The sequence below is a fragment of the Acomys minous genome (assembly GCF_964271855.1).
Source record: "Acomys minous genome assembly, chromosome: 12".
In the NCBI taxonomy this organism is placed as follows: Eukaryota; Metazoa; Chordata; class Mammalia; order Rodentia; family Muridae; genus Acomys; species Acomys minous.
Genome location: NC_140493.1, coordinates 110,324,979 through 110,341,422, shown reverse-complemented (window position 1 = coordinate 110,341,422; position 16,444 = coordinate 110,324,979). Strand labels below are relative to the sequence as shown.

At 53.6% G+C, this 16,444-nt stretch overlaps 1 protein-coding gene across 2 annotated transcripts in view; it reads left to right on the top strand.

Moving 5' to 3' along the window:
* RBFOX3 (RNA binding fox-1 homolog 3) overlaps nucleotides 1-16,444 on the top strand; it is a 405,763-nt gene that overhangs the window by 287,140 nt on the left and 102,179 nt on the right. Inside the window, exon 4 of one of the 2 annotated variants that reach the window (XM_084749073.1) lies at nucleotides 4,230-4,269. The exons of the other annotated variant lie outside the window; for it this stretch is intronic. The gene's annotated coding sequence lies outside the window, so the exon portion shown is untranslated. The remainder of the gene's footprint in view (nucleotides 1-4,229; nucleotides 4,270-16,444) is intronic. 2 annotated transcript variants of the gene reach the window in all.

Genomic DNA, 16,444 nt, shown 5'->3' with positions numbered 1-16,444 from the left:
CACCCCCAGTTAATTTTTTATTTATTAAATTGCGCCCTTCACCTCCAGTTCCCTTCAGGGAGCAAGCAGAAATGGATCGTTTAATAAAATCCGAAGCACCACACAAGAGGGCTTGTAAGTGCTTTCTGTACCCTCCAGGCAGCTTGTTCTAAAAAAAAAAAAAAAAAAAAAAAAAAGGCTCAGGATCATTAGGGTGAGGCCTGTTGAGCAGCCATGACAGTCAAGGTTCCTGGGTCTCCCTGCCAACTGCAGTAACTCTTGGGGTACCATGTAAATCTTCTCCAGCACAGCAAGGGGGTTGGCGTCCGGTGAGGGGGGACTGGGAGCCACACCTGTGCCTCAAATGATGGCCCCTCAGATTCGCATGTGGAAGAAAAATGGGAAAGAAAAGCAGAGGCATGCCCACCACAGTCCGCCCTCAGGCCTTCACACTCCCACCCTCCAGCCACCAAATGGGCACCTAGCTGGGGAGGAAGACTTGCTGCCTGTGTGTGGGCATCCTGGGCGTTGCAACTTGCAGGGATTTTTATATGGTGGGTCATTTTGTGTGAACACACGAAAAATGGGTTTAGCTAATAGAGACCGTGTTCTTTCATTCCAAGGGTTGTACAAGCAGGTCCCAGCTTAATTTCCAAAGACCAAAATGCTTGATGGATGAAAGACTCTGGGAGGCCAGGGGCTGTGTGTCCTGTGGGTGGTAAATAGAGGGGAAAGGACTGGCGTCCAGGAGAATTTTCAGGCAAGGCCCTGGAGCGGGGGTATGGGGTGTGGTGTGGGGTGTGGGCAGAAGCTGGAGACTGCACGGGGGCTACAAGTATTCGCTCACTGAAGACTGGACGGAGGTGGGGGGAGGGGAGGCACCCACTCACTGAAGACTAGACAGAGGTGTGGGGAGGGAAGCGGCCCTCACTGGGAATGCACACTCTTCTGAAAGGAGCTGATCCCACTTTCAACACAGGAGACCGGCTCTGGCTCCAGAGGCAAATACTCATCTGCCTGTCCAGGCATTGTTACTCACTCAGCAAATATCCACTTCCTCCCTTCCCTCCATAGCAGCCTCTGGGCCAGGCCACGGAGACACCAGAACCCCTAAGACATGACCTCTACAGATGGGACATCCTCAATCCAGCAGAGGAGGCAGATAAAAGGCCAGTGGACAGACAGGGAGCTCATTGGAGAGTCGGCCTATCTAGGAGCCTCCTGCCTGGCCAGGCTCACCCAGAGGGAGCCGGTTTACCTGGAGGACCTGGACCTGATTCGCTGAGGCTAAAGTGATCACAAATGTCAGGCTGAGAGTCGCACAGCTGAGAGAGAGCACTTCACGCATTGGACCATCATCAGGGAGGTGGGGAGGCGGCATGGGAGTATCCCTGGTCCCCTCCTTCCCAAGAGCGGGCAGGTGGTGCAGACAGGGGTGAGGTGACAGAATGCACAGTTAAAAGATAGGATCTGCCAAGTACAAGGCGGAAGAAGGGTGGAGCCCACATTCATTCTAACACAGCAAGGCCCCCGGCCCAGGGTGACCTGTCTTCGTGTGGCTCAGGGACTAGATCAATATGGGACCAACTTTCTACCTGTGTAGCATGGTGTCCGGAGAGGTGTGGGAAATGAACCCAGCTGCCCTATTTGGTGAAGCACTCGGCGCACCAGCCTTCCTGTTAATAGTCCCAATTGCTCTCCAAACGCAGAGGCTTTTAAGAGACGGAGACGTGTCCAGCCTCCAAGCCTCCCGGTGTGGCCTGGGTTCATATGCGTGTGCCAAATAGTTGACTGTGAAATATTTAGACTTGGACTAAATAAGAGCCGTGCAACATGTTCACCAGTTCTGCGGGGGGGGGGGGGGGGGGGGCTGAGGAGTGAGTCGAACTGGACGGTCAGGACTGGGACGGTGGGGCGCTTTGCCGCGCTCATCTGTGCCAGCACTGCATACTGATGGGTAATCCCAGAGCCAGAGGAACTAACTCTCCAGGATCAGGTGCCAGTGCAGGGGAATGCCGGCTGAGGGAAAGGTGTGCAGGAAAGGAGGCAGCCTGTACCCCAGCCCTCCTGTCAGTCAGGTCTTCAGACCACACCCCATCAGGGCAGTGGGCCCTTCTCTTCCAGCCATGTTTGTGCTTCAGGGCTGGTGCAAACGGAGCAAAATCACACAGATCTGGGAGGACAAGCGACCTTATGAATTAAGTCAGCCAGCACCGAGCCCCGGCCCCCCTGAGCTGAAAGAGACAGAAATCAGGGTGAGCCCTGATTCTATATATCTTGTTTCCAAATGACAGCGCCTTCCCACCGTACCTGCCCCCCACCAAGTCGCTTAGATGTGAAAACACTTCTAGAACCAAAGCAGCCTTTGCCATCTTCCCCGGGTGGACTGCCTCGGGCAGTGGCCTCTCCTGTGCCTAGTTCAAGTTCAGCTGCCCCTTTGGCCCACAGCCAACCGGGCTGTGACTCTTAGGTGGGCTGCTCACGGAACACCCAGACCCGTTACCATGGAGACTGACACAGACACAGACTCCAGGAGAGAGCCAGCCAAGCCCATTTTCATACTTGCTTGCCATGGAGAAGGGTGCGTCTTCCTGGCTTCCAAAGCGAGGCCACAGTGCTTAGGGGTGCAGGCATGGTGGGGGAGGGGCTCTCCTGGTGTCAGTTTGGACCCCAGGCTTTTCATGTAGGGGTGGGAAGAAAGGGCCTCCTCCACACGCTGCGGTGGAAAGGGCTGGATGAGGCATGCCCATGCAAAATAAATGCCCACAGCCACCTGCTCTTTATAGCCGTGTGGATGGAGATAATGACGCTGATTTTTCTAGAGCTCAGGAAAGATGCCCAGTCCAACTACCTTTAGCCCAGGAGGACTTCGCTTCATCTTGCTAAGTTAAACAAAACAAAACAAAACAAAAAAGCCCACATACAGGGGCTGAAGCGCTGACTCGGTAGGCAAGAACACTGGCTGCTTTTTAATGTTTTCATTTGTTTTATGTGTATGAGCAATTTGCCTGCATGCATACATGTGCATACTTATGTTCCCCGTATCTCAGAAGGTCAGAAGATGCCAGGTACCCTAGAACCGGAGTTATGGGTGGTGGTGAGCCACCACATGGGAGCTGGCCTGAGCCTCTAGGACCAGGGAAACCTCTGCAGCCCCCAGGATTCTGTTCCCAGCGCTCACCCCAAGCAACCCACGGCAGCCTGTAACCCCAGTTCCAGAGGATCTGACACCCTCCTCTGGCCTCCGAGGGCTCTGCACACATGTGGTGTACACACAGATCAGCGGTACGCGTAAACAAGAAATTAAAAACAAAAGCAGAACACCGGCTTTAGGAAGAGACGGGAACATTCTGGAAGCAGGTAGCAGAGGTGGCGGTGTGACGCCATGGGTGCTCTGGTGCTCTCACCTGTGCTTTGAAAAATAGCTGAGATGACAACTGCTGGGTGGACGTGACTATGCTCAAAAGCGTTCCAGAACTGTGCACAGAGAAGTCTGAGACTTCGCAAAAATAAACAAGAAAAATCACATTTAGCAGCAAAGCACGCGCGCGCACGCGCGCACACCACACACACACACCACACACACACACACACACTGTGAATTATGTGGGTATACGTCCACGCATGGCAGTGTGAACACACATGGTCCCTGAAGGTCTAACCTCAGCTCCGAATCACTCCTGCTGACGGAAGCTACCAGAAGCTGTACCTAACTTCAAACAGCACACAATAGTTGCTTCTGGATCATGGATACGGTGGCATTACCTGCCTTTCCTTTAATAGGTACTAGAATTAATTTGCATAAGATGCTCTCACACAGGGACACCTTTACTTGCCTCCTCAGTGGCTCATACCAGCTGCCTTGTAGCAATAGAAGCCACGCTAGGCATCAGTATCCCGTTCAACCATCCACAGAGCGCACCTTTTGTGGGTGTCTTCAGGGTTGCTGGCCAAAGGGAGAAAAAAAGGAAAAACAGAAATGTCCCAGGGTCTCAGGAGTCATAAGTTTAGGAAGGGCAGATGAAGTCCCTGGTTGGTCCCCTGCATCTTTGTTTGTTAAATGCCGCCTTGACTCTCAGCCAAGCTTGAAGTAAGGCCCAACCCTTCTCACCTGGGCAGGCTTCCTCCTCCTGAAAAGGGCAGTTCTGCCTCCCCCTTCCCCTTCCCCCGGAGCCGAAGCACCCAGCTTCCAGATGCTTAAGGGCCAGGCTGATTGCAATTCTCTCTGCTTTCTCTTTCTCTTTTCTTAGAGAGCCCAGAGCGCCTCTGGGAAAATTGGCTGAATAAAAGGTATAAAGACTTTCTCTTTTCTTCCTGAATGGTTTTTGACAGATATGAGCATGTTGAACATCTCAGGAGCTGCTGGTGGTGAGCACCAGGAATTGCTGGGCTCTCCCACTGGCTGGAAGGGAGGGAAAAATTGGGGGCTGCCGGGGAAGTTTTGACATCTCCTCACTCGTCGCCCAGGAGATGGGTTTGAATTTTGCGAGGAAGGAGGCTCAAGGGCAGAGAAGCCTAAAAGCGCTGTACAATGGCCCACGGAGCCTGTTCTTAGGCAACCCGAACCTGCCCCCAGAAACAGCATCTGGTCCTTCCTGGTTCCGCCCCAACTCACTCTCCACCCCGCCCCCTGCACTACGACTCCGCCCCCATTACTCAGTGTGTGTCCAACCTATCCAGGGGCAGCACAGTCTTAGATGCTGTTGCCCTGGGCTTGCTTGGGCCAGTGTGGCCTGAGCCCTCTCCCTGGCCAGGTCTCCTGGAGCTGGGAGCTATGGAAACCAGCTCCGTTCCTGGTGCTAGCTCTCACTGGAGTCTGGACGCCGTGAGAGGCTGCCTTTCACCTGGTGCTCTTCTTGGCTCACTTTCCACCCGCAGCTCCTCCCCTTCCTGGAGTCTCACACACACACACACACACACACACACACAAAGTTTCATTTTGCTTGGACTGGGAAAGGGACGCTTGTCTAAAGGCTGGAGACTGGATGTGAAGGAAAGTAGACTTTTGACTTGGCAGCCTGGGGCGTACCTGAGGCGGGGCTTTCTGGGTCTGAGGTTGAGTCTGAGCCCAGTGGTGCTGGGCTGTGTGAAAGGATAAAAAGTAAAGCTGGGCTGTAGCTCGGTAGGCCAAGTGCTTGCCTAGAATGTGCGTGGCAGTGGGGTCTATCCCCAGAACTGTACACCACACGTGGTGGTCCACACATGTTACCCACTTGATGAGTTAAAAGCTAAACTGGGCCGCATGAGGCCCTGTCTCATAAGAGGGGGCGGGGTCTGGGGAGGTGGCTCAGTAGTTAAGAGCACCTGTTCTTGCCCAAGACCCAGGTTAAATTCCCGGATACCCTATGGGAGGTCTGCAACTCCTATTCCAGGAGATCCAGCGCCCTCTACTGGTTTCCACAGGCACCAGGCAAACATGGGGTACACAGGCAAACACTTACACACATAAAATAAAAATACATAAATCTCCCCCCCCCCAAGAGACAAACTTAGCGGTTCACAGCCCTGGTTGGCCATCCAGTGCCTAGGTGCCGACAGCCTGTGAGGACATTACTGTTGTGTTAACATGTGTCAGAAGGCAGGAGAGGAAAGGCGGGTCTGGGGTTTGGGACATGTTTGTGTGTATTATACATATGTAAGCATGTGTACATGCAAGCCCACACACCCCTGAGCACACATGTGGAGGTCAGAGGTCAACATCAGTGTCTTGGACTGTCTTTCTCGACTTTTATTTCTTAAGATAGTCCCTCACTAAACCTGGTGCTCGCCGATTGGCGAGGTCGGCTGGTCATCATGTTCTAGAAGTCTGCCCCTCCCACGTACACCCCAGCACAGGGAATACAGTCACCGGCCACCACACCCTGCTTTTATGTGCGAACGGAGGGGATTCAAACTCGGGTCCTCCGGTTTGTGCAGCTTAACCCACTGAGCCATCCCCGCTGCCCCACAACTCCCCCTTTTAGAATGCTGCCAGCTCCGCACCCCGGACAGTGGAGCCTTTATGCTCTAACTGCTTCTTAACACTGTTAATATAGTAACTAATTTCCACATGAGGGCGCACTGAAGCTCAGCAGTGGCATGTGTCAAGGGCCTCGGTTGTTTTCTGCATGTCAGAGTCAAGAGCGGTTCCGTCAGATTCAGGAACATCGTGTGTTCCTTACTAAGGTGAACTTATAATGTCTTTTGTGCTGCGTTTGCCCCCAAGATATCCCTGGCCCCCACGTGAGTCCCGCCACGTGGAGGGGAAGTCCCATGTGGAAGCTGGCCTTCATGCGGCCACACAGGCTGTGTGTGGAGTGGACCGCCGCCCTCCTCAAGGTGGACAGTTCAAGTCCCGTTGTGGCTCTTGGTTCTTTTTCAAAGTTGTGTTGACACCAGCCCTGGTGGCACAGGCCTGTAATCTCAGCACCTAGGAGGCTGAGGCAGGAGGATAGCACGTTCAAGTCCAGACTGAGCTCTGTAGTGAGACCCTGTCTTGACAAACAAAGAGTTGTGGAAATAATCGTTCATATTAAGCGAATTAAGTCAGGCTCAGAAAGACAGCTGTGCTATGTTTCCTTTTACTTGTGAGTCCTATGTTGTATGTAAATATTAAACCATATCTGTACCAGTGATGTGAAAGTAAGAGCCCACCAGATGGCTCAGTGGGTACAAGCACCGCCACCAAGCCTGACGGCCTGAGTTCCGTCCCCAGGACCGACATGGTAGAACCAGATCCTGCTGACTTGACCTCTGACCTCACTTGACCTCTGACCTCACACACATAAAAATGTGATAATATTTTTTTTGAGATAGGATCTCGCTGTGTAGCCTCGGCTATCCTGGAACTCACAAAGATCTGCCTACTTCTGCCTCTCAAGAGCTAGGATTAAAGGCATGCGCCCCCATACCCAGCAGCAAATAAATAACTATAAATAAATTAATATTAAATTTAAAAAATAAATAAAGGGGACTAATGGGATGTGGTAGAATAAGAGGGCATAGGGAGGATTATATTCAAAGAATATTGTATATTTGCAAGGAAATGGCCTTGTGCGAGCCTGCCTAACAATTTTAAAAGCTGTATTCATCTCTGTTGTAGCTAAGTACAGCATTCATGGCCGTTGCTTCTCAGGGTCTTCTGTTTGCAGGGTTTCCTGTGTACCGTGATCACACCTTTCCCTCGGTATATAGTGTATCTTTCTTCTCTGGCTACTATTTTTATGTGTATGTGTGTGTGTGTGAGTGTGTGCCACGTGTCCTCAAGCGCCCTCAGATGCCAGGAGAGTGTGTGGGAGCCCCTGGAGCTAGGGTAACAGGTGGTTCTGAGCCGCCCACTGACCTCTGCCCTTCCCTCTGTAAGAACAGCAAGTGCTCTTGACCACTGAGCCATCTCTCCAACCCTGAACTATCTTAACCTTTAATTGCTTTTGTTCGTTTGGGGTGGGGCTGGCACACACGCCATAGCTTGTGTATGGAGGACAAGTGTGGGAACTGGCTCCCTCCCTCTGCCGTGGAGGAGGTCCTCCCAGATCTTAAAGCTTTTAGGACTAAAGTTACTGTGGGGTTTTAAACAATAACTCCTCTACCTGGCTAACTTTCAAGAACATGGCACACAGTGCGTAAAACCTGCTTTCGTGTCGTCATCAGCTGACCCGATGGCTGCGTCAGCTCCAGCCTTCCCTCATCTCAGGGACTGTTCTCCGCCTCTTCACACCTGGTCATTTTTCAGACAAACTTTATTTTGTGTCTACAGGTGTTTTGCCTGCATGTATGTCTGTGCACCACATATGTACCTGGTACCCATGAAGGCCAAAAGAGGGCATCAAGATGCCCTAGAACTGGGGTTACAGACAGCTGTAGGTTGTTATGTGGGTGCTAGAAGCAACTGCTGAGCCATCTGTCCGTCCCACACCTGGGTGTTTTTGGGGGGGGAGTTGACAGTTTACCTCCTTGGGAGGTGGGTATAAAGAACCCAGTGCTACCATCTGAGTCACCGCAGCATACGCCTGCACATATCCCTGAGCCTTGTTCTGGGTGCAGTTAAGTGACTTGACCTTTGACCCCTGCAGTTCTTATTTTCAGATGGCTCAGGGCATGTTGTGTAATGTCTTCTTGGTGAAAATATTATTTGTGAAGGATAAGGAGAGGGGAGGGGAGGAAAGGAAATAGAAGAATGTCATGGTTAGCAACCCTCTGCCCCTCGCCCATCACCCCACTCCTACCCCCCTCCCCCAAACATTCACTGAGTAGGGTATACCAGAGGCTAAGCACCCAGTCTCCCACATACAGTCCCCCCCACTTGCCTCATCTGAGCTGGCTGAGGTTGACGCCTCCCTCTTGACTTTCTCTGGACACAGCATCTTCAGCCAGTTTCAGCCAGCTCCCGCCTGCCTATGCTTCCCTTCACGGCCCTGAGCAGTGGTGATTGTAGACTTCTTCTTCTTCTTCTTCTTCTTCTTCTTCTTCTTCTTCTTCTTCTTCTTCTTCTTCTTCTTCTTCTTCTTCTTCTCCTTTTATTTTTTTATTTTTTATTTTTTTTATTGTGGACTCCTTGGCTGGGGTTTCTACGTCCTGCACCAGCACAGAGGGAGCTGATGGGCCAGAAGGATTCATAGGGCTCAGCTTTCTTGCCTATCCTGGGCCCCTGCCCCCATTGAGAGGTATCTCCACTGCTCAGGCTGTTCGCTGTCCACCTCTGGGGACACAAGGCTTCGGCTGGTTGGGGTCATATCAGTCAGATGTCATCAGGTCTTTGTAAGGTGTATGTGTGTGTGTGTGTGTGTGTGTGTGAGAGAGAGAGAGAGAGAGAGAGAGAGAAAGAGAGAGAGAGAGAGAGAGAGAGAAAGAGAGAGGAGAAAGAGAGAGAGAGGAGAAAGAGTTTGGTATATGATTTACAAATATGTGGGTGGCAAAGGGTTAAACCCAACTCTGGCTGTGCCTGACTCCAGCGCCCCACCCACATCTCGCCAAATCACTGATACACTCTGGCTGGAAGAATCAGCCCCTAGCCCTGTAGTTCTGCACCACAGAACATGGAGAGGGTCCCCCGTGTCACCCATACACCACTTCCTGCAGGTCCCCAGCCGGGAAGTCTGTGCCATCCATGCAAGGAGCAGAGCTGTAACATGAGAGGCAGGATGGGGTTGGGTGGCTGGTAACAGGAGGACAAGGCTGTGCAGATGTGTGGAGGGCTCGAAAACCAGCCTGTGTTCTCCCCGGAGTATTAATTACAGTCGGAGCCTAGGCTTGTCAGGGCGCGCTCTGCTCGGGCAGAGTAATTGATAACGGTCGGGAGCTGTGGGTGGGTCACGGTGCAGGAGCAGGATACCAGGATGCCACTCTCTCGCAGCTGCCCGCCTGCTCTGTGAAGGGAAAGGCAAGAAGTTATGAGCCCCTGCCAGCCTGCTACCTCGTCCCTGTGCCTCCTGCTCATGCAGCCTTCCATACGATGTCTCCTGTTTTATCTTAGTTCATGGAAGGTCTGCAAAGCAGGCGCCTTCATCATCCAGGCACAGAGGCCCTAAAACATACAACTGGGCCCAGTCTCTGGCTGGATGGTGGCGCCTGCTTTGCAGACCTTCCATGAACTAAGATAAGGCAGTGCCGTTGTATGTTTTAGGGACTCCGTGGTGCTGATGCCACCACCGAGGGAGGTCCCAGTAGAGGGCGGCACCCAAGAGGACAGGAACTTTCATCTGTTTGGGTGGCACAGGTTGCCAGTCAGGACAGTGCCAGCTCACGGCTTGTGCTCAACAGATACCTACAGGGAATGCCTCATCTGGGAAAAGGACTCAGTGAACCCCAGGTCATGTCCTACCCCCCCCCATGCCACAGCTGTATTTGGGTAGCACTACGGAAGATCTTTCTCTCTGGGACAGACTCCTTGGCCTCATAGGGCTCCGCGCTCCGCGCGGCAAGCTTACACCCTGAATATTTGGTGGAGAGGTTGGTGGAGGCAGGAGCTTATGAGCATACACACCTTTCTCGTGGCAGATTTAGGGCACAGGGGCAGCAAGCAGCATGGGTGACCAGCCAAGCACACACAGCACCATCAGTGTCAAGGGAGTCCCATAACCACCACAGTGCTGCATGCACATCAGTGCTGCCTGGGAGGGACCTAACCACCACAGTGCTGCACATCAGTGCTGCCCGGGGGGTGGAGGGGGGACCTGAGGCGGAGGGATGCTGACTCCACAGAGTGGAAGTTGATCCCACAGAGCCCTGGATCCCACAGAGCCCTGCAGCGGTTCACTGAGGCTGGATGTGATCTGAGCGGCTTGAGTGGCAACAGGCTGGCTCCCGGGGTGTCTTTGATCCAAAGGCTCTGCTCCCAGCCCTATCCATTCACGTCAGTGATTGTTAAACATTTCGTGGGCATGAGAGGAAGCTGAGATGAAACTTCACAAAAACATGATAAGAACAGATATAAAATGCAGCACATGGGTCCAAAACTACTACTTGGATGAATACTGTAGGAAGATTTGGGGCTCGTTGTGGAAAATTCAGCCCAATTTGTGGTATCAGATTCCATCCCCCCCACCTGGGCATGGTTTACAATTCTGAGGTAAGCCGGTTGTGTGCAAGTAAGCTCCGTATTGGGTCACCTGAGCCCCACACAGGCTTTCTTTGGATGGTATGCATGGGGGTGTGTTCAGCCTCATCCGTCTGATGGGGGGTTCACTTAGAGTGCATCCGAGGGCTTGGGGCAGGGAGGGGTGTGTTTGTGACTCACAGCCCAGAGTACAAACAAGATGGAGACTCCCAACTAGGGTAGAAAAGCTTCCCGGAGCAGGGCTGGACTTAGCAGACGGAGACTTGCCCTGGGCCGCCGGGGGGGGGGGGGGGGGGGGGGCGGAGGGGCAGGCTATAGAAGGGTGGCTCCAGTCTGAGGCACAGTCAGTAGGGGTGCGGGTAGGTACAGGGGTTAGACTACAAAAGGGAGGCATCTCTCCCATCCTCAGGCCTCAGCTGGGGGTGGAAGCTGTATAGGAATTCTATCATGCGGGAAGGGGAGGGGAGGGACAGGGTGGCTCCAGGCTTGTGAGAGCAGGTCACACCTCGGTGGCTGCCATATGGTACTTGCTGGGAGAGAAGGGATCTGCCCGCCACTTTAAATCAGGACTCAGACAGTGCTGGCAGGGCACAGGGCGGTGTACCCCATCCCACCCTCTGCTGAGGTGCATCCACCTGCCCACGTTCCTCTCCGGCTGCTGAATTATTGAGAGTGCTGTGTGCTTTATTGCCGTGCTAGAGGGGCACTGCGGCATACCAGCTGAGCTCGGAGCGTGTCTGTGGTCCAGGGGGGTCGTGACAGGCCTGAGTTTTCCTCTCTAGAACCCCCCCCAATGAAGGGCGCATCCTCCTGCCTTCCCCTCCCTAACATTATTTATTCATAGCCTATAGCCTTCTGAACAAGGCTGTGACCCTCCCCCACTCTTACACCACCATCTGAAAGGCTGTGGATTGAATTTGTGCCAAGCGGCAGCATTGCCTGGCCCACTTGTTAGGGCTCTGGTGGGGGGTCCCTCAGCCACTAGCCATAGCAGGTGAGGGAGTAGCCTGCTCTGAGGGATTAACACCAATGTGTGGCCCATTTTAGTTTGTGTTTAGGGTGGGGTAAGTATGTAGGTGTGTATGGGATTGCATGTAGGTGGTATGTAGCTGAGTGCGTGAGGGAGGGATCAGTGCCTTTGTGCATATGTGCATACGCAGGTACTGTTCATATACAAGTGTGCATGCAGTCACATTCAGGGTCTGTGTTGTACAGGTGTGCATGAAGCCACCTGTAGGGACTGTGTGTGTGCACATGTACATGAAGTCATGTGCAGGTGCTGTGTGTGTGTGACAGTGTGCATAAAGCCACACATGGGGACTCTGTGTGTACGCAAGTGTGCATGGAGCTACCTGCATTGACTGTGTGCGGATGTTCATGAAGCCATCTGAAAGGATTGTGTCTGTGTGTGTGCAGGGAGCCACCTGCAGGGACTATGTACACGTAGGTGTGCATGTAGCTGTATACAGGTGCTATGTGTGATGATGTTCATGAAGCCACATGCAGAAACTCTGTGTGTGTGTGTGTGTGTGTGTGTGTGTGTGTGTGTGTGCAGGTGTGCATGAGGCCACATTCAGGGACTGTGTTGTACAGGTGTTGCAGGGGCTCTGTGTGTGTGTGTGTGTGTGTGTGTGTGCAGATGTGCATGAAGCCACATGCAGAGACTGTATGTATACATGTACATGAAGCCATCTACAGGAGCTGTGTACATGTAGGTGTGCATGAAGCTATATGTGGGTGCTGTGTATGTGCATGAAGCCCCATGCAGAGACTGTGTGTGTGTGTGTGTGTGTGTGTGTGTGTGTGTGTGCAGATGTGCATGAAGCCACATGCAGAGACTGTATGTATACATGTACATGAAGCCATCTACAGGAGCTGTGTACATGTAGGTGTGCATGAAGCTGTATGTGGGTGCTGTGTGTGTGCATGAAGCCCCATGCAGGGACTCTGTGTGTGTGTGTGTGTGTGTGTGTGTGTGTGCATGAAGCCACATGCAAGGACTGTGTGTGTGTGTGTGTGTGTGTGTGTGTGTGTGTGTGTGTGTGTGCATGAAGCCACATGCAGGGACTGTGTGCGTGTGTGTGTGTGTGTGTGTGTGTGTGTGTGTGTGTGTGTGCAGGTGTGCATGAAGCCACATGCAGGGACTGTGTGCATGTGTGTGCGTGTGTGTGTGTGTGTGTGTGTATGTGTGTGTGTGTGTGTGTGCAGGTGTGCATGAAGCCACATGCAGGGACTGTGTGTGTGTGTGTGTGTGTGTGTGTGTGTGTGTGTGTGTGTGCAGGTATGCATAAAGTTATGTATAGGTATGTCTCTGGGACTTCCAGGTGTGCCTGCAAGGTGCAGATCTTTAGAAAAGATACTTGATTCTCGCCTTGACAGATGCCTCCCCTTCACGAGGCAGTTTTCTAGAGAGCTGTGGGGAGCTTATCCCAGAGTTTGGAGTACCTTCTGCATGCAGACAGCCTCCACTGAGAAAAAGCTCTCCAGAGCACAAGCAGCCACCCCTTTCTTCACACTGCCTAACCTCAAATAAAGTCTCCTCCCGGCCAGTCCCCATTTCCGAACCCTCAAGATCCCCCAGTGTGGGAGCCTCCTCTGCCCCCTCCGACCAGCTACTTCCCCAGGGTCTGCCATTTGTCAGGCTTGGAGCTGAGCCACGCTGTAGCTCAGCTCTGACCAGCATGGGCAAAACCAGGCAGGACCTTCAATGACTCGATAGTGAGCCTGGAGCAGGCTCAAAGCTGCGCAGCCTGGGAGAATGAGGCTGAGCTGCAGAGAAGGAAGAGGGGACCAGAAACACTGACTAGGACCTGGGCTTCCTAAAACAGCTGCAGGGGACAGCAAAGCTGTGTGCAGAGAGGGTCGGAGCCCCCACCGCTCCAGGATCCAGGGTTCTGAAATGATGGTGTATTTTTGGGTAGGTACCAAGCGTGAATGGCCATGTTGTTTTCTCTGCTCCGGGCAGGTCTGGGGTTGAGATAAGGGAGAGCAGAGTGTGTATTCCTACAAGCCTACCCAGCTGAGCCTCACAGAGTCTGTTGTAGCCTCCTCGAAGCCCAGTGCAGGCAGGGGTGCCAGGGTCAAAGGGTTCCCAGACAGAGAGCGCTGGCTACTGCAGAGCCCCACATCTCTGACCGGGTCAGCCTCTGGAACCTGCCTCACAGCTGTGGCTTGTATTGCCCGGCACACATCTCTGGGTGCCTCCCTTGCCTGGCCTTAAGGGGAAACCTATGGCAGGCCCCCATTCTGAGCTTCAGACGAAGCCGAGCACATTACCGGCAGCCAGCCTTTTCCACACCCCTTCACTGTTCCTACCTTTGCGTGGCAGAAACAGGTAGGGGGACTAGACGCAAAAGAACCGTGGGAACATTCTCAACGCTACACAGGCACTTCAGAAACCTGAGAGGTCAGCCCTGGGGAAGGGAAGAGCCCTCACCCAGGATCCACCCTCTCCCTCTCTCTGGGTTGGCCCTGTGCCTCTTGGCCAAGGAGAGGATTGTCGGGTGGCCGGTCAGGGGAGCAGCTATGGCAGCCGGAGGAGAAGCCTGGCAATGGCTCCCAGGAGTCTGAGGCTGTGGTCAGCCGCACAGATGGTGACACCAAGGCTAGCCGTTACGAAGCCTCGCTGGCTGCTTCTCACTAGGGGCAGATTCAGCACCAGGTTGTGCCGGGGTGCTTGGGGCTATCCCACCCTTACAGAGTTTAATGGTTCCTCTGAGAACGCCCCTGGTGGAACCCCTATCCTCTTTAAGGCCACTCTCAGATACCCGCTAGACCTGCAGACAGGATGAACCCTTTGCCCTGAGCATGCCTGGGCAGTAAGCAGACATCTCCCATGGCTCTTGGGCCATTTTTGGAGGCAAGAACACGGGGTGTCTCCCTCAGGCTGGGGTCCACTTGCAGGATGCTGCTCCAGGTTGCCTGGGAAACCCTGGGAAGGACTCTGTGTTGTCTAAACACTCAGCCTCATAGGCTGGCGTGGCTTAGCTGGGTACTACTCTGTCCTTGCACACCCTCAGCCAGGTGGTGGGGAACATGCTAAGTGTTCCCTCGCCCAAACCCCTAGGCTATCTTAGGACAGGGGCAGATCCTGATCAGAAATCCTCCCTTCTTAGCCTCCTGCCACAGATAGCTCCACCCTCAGGCTAGCACTGGGAGCCTTGCCAAGTAGAAGACCCAGTCGCTTCCTCCCTCCCTGAGCTACCTCACCCAATGCTGCCACTCCCACGTCAAACCCCACGGAAACCCCAGAAACCTTGATAACCTGTTATCCAGCTGACCTCCACATGCCTCTCCCACTTGGCTCCCTAGATGTTGCCCATGTCCCCGAAGACCAGTCTTTCCTTTATCCCATAGTTCACAGAACACGGGCTCTTGGGGGAGTCACTCAAGATCCCCAGATCCCCAGCTCTGGCCCATGCCTGACTGCAGGCTGGAGCTCCTTCCTCCTCTCTAAGGCTGCCTCTCTTGTCCCCTCCCCTCCCCCCCCTCCCCTCCCCTCCCTGCCCCAGCTCTGTCTGTCTGACTCCAGTCTAACTGTGAACGAGGACCAGATTTCTCGCAATTCAACTCCGGGATCTTATCCCACCCAATAGATCCTAAGGCCCTGAACTGTTGTAGGTTTAAGGTTACCCTTTCTATCTACTCCCCTTCTCCAACTCTGCTGTGACTGCTCCCACCTCCCTTCAGGGGGCGTCCTCGGTCAGGGAGACATAGGGCCTTTACCATAGGTGTCCCTACCTTCAGGAAGTTCTCCTGACTATCACCATCACTTCTCCATTCCCTCCTCCCTCCCGAGAGCCCCAGATGACTGTGACTAGGTCTCATCTGGCTCTTGTGCTTGCTGCCATATTGTGTCTCCACTTGGATAGGGCTCCGGGAACTTCAAATACTGAAAAGAATGGATGACAGATGGATGGATGGACAGACAGATGGATGGATAGGTCGGTGGATGGATGGAGGGATTGGTGGGTGGATGTGTAGGTTGGTGGATGGATGGAGGGATGGGTGGATGGATGGAGGGATGGGTGGATGGATGGAGGGATGGGTGGGTGGATGGAGGGATGGGTGGGTGGATGGATGGATGGATAGATGGATGGATGGGTGGATGGATGGATGGAGGGACCAGTGGGTGGATAGATGGATTGATGTGTGGAGGGATGGGTGGGTGGATGGATGGATAGGTTGGTGGGAAGATGGATGGATGGATGGATGGATGGATGGGTTTTGTGGTTGGAGAGAGGGAGGGATGAATGGATGTGTAGGTGGGTGGGTGGGTGGATGTTTGGGTGGATGGATGGAATGAATCCTGGCAGCGTATCAGTGCAGTGCCGCTCCGTGTAACACCCACTTCTGACCAGCTCTGCCATCCCTAGCTTCCTGGTGGCTGAGGTCACCTGGCGACCATGTCTTCCTCCCAGTGGTGGCAACTTTTCGGGAGTATTAGAGAGGAGATATGGCTAATCCCTGCCCTGTTTGTGATGGGCGCAAAGATGAGTGGAGGCCCAGCATAGCAAGGTGTGGGTGCAGGGAGGGTCCCTAACATCTGGTACAGGGAGACACAGAAGTCCCGGTGTTTTGCGAGGAAGGCCTTCTGCATGGAGAGTCCTCTGCACGCTCTGGGGGCATTTCCGTCTTTGGAGACCTGGAGTCTCCCCCGGGAGGGCTCCTATGAAAGAGGGGAGACTGAAGACTAGAGTGGAGGAGCTGCCTGGGTGTAGATAGTGGACCGTTCCATTCTACCTCAGGCTTGAGCGAGGATCTTCCTCGGCCACTCAGCAGCTATATGACACTGAGTCACGAGACCTCCCTGAGCCTTCAGTCGCTCATCTGTGAGGCACCTCAGTGCCAACAGGAAGCCTGGGTGAGGATGCAGGATGCTCTGACTGTCTCATGCTCAGTGCCATGGGGGAGAGAACATCCACCAACAGG